Genomic DNA, 675 nt, shown 5'->3' on the forward strand with positions numbered 1-675 from the left:
GAAGATTTGTAGCTCAGGTTGAGGTTTAGGGTGTAGGTTTGCTCGCTGAGCTGTAGGTTTGGTATCCAGACGTTTCATTACCTGGCTATAAGATATAAATAGAAATCAGGAGACAACAGCTTCGCTTCACTTGGAGGTCGCCACTGATGATGTTACCTAGCCAGGTAATGAAATGTCTGGATATCAAACCTACAGCTCAGCGAGCAAACCTACACCCTAAACCTCAACCTGAGCTACAAACCTTGCAATTCGGTGAACTGTTCACCAGTTTTGTCGTGACATGATACATCGACAAGGAATCTCTGGTCTGAGCAGCCAAAGTATGTAGATTTAGGGGGAAGTTCTCTCATTTAAATGTCAATAAAATTACTGATGCTTCTTGGGTGACCAACCATGGAGCTCAGGAATCATAAAAGAGATGGAAAGCCTTGTTATCTTTTCAAAGATCTAAAGGAGTTCAAGGCTGTTAAACATCTTGCAGCAAATTAGTAAAAGGTGAGCCGAAATCAATTATCCTTCAATATTAGATTTATTCACAAATTCAAACATTAGCTTTACAACATATTACCAGTATAAATAACTGTCTCCAGTATGTGCATTTACTGGGTAAATAAATGTTGAAATCTTCAATTTGTGCAAACCTAATTTGGATTGTAAATTGTTGCTAACTCAACA

The sequence above is a fragment of the Chiloscyllium plagiosum genome, chromosome 16, assembly GCF_004010195.1.
Source record: "Chiloscyllium plagiosum isolate BGI_BamShark_2017 chromosome 16, ASM401019v2, whole genome shotgun sequence".
Lineage (NCBI taxonomy): Eukaryota > Metazoa > Chordata > Chondrichthyes > Orectolobiformes > Hemiscylliidae > Chiloscyllium > Chiloscyllium plagiosum.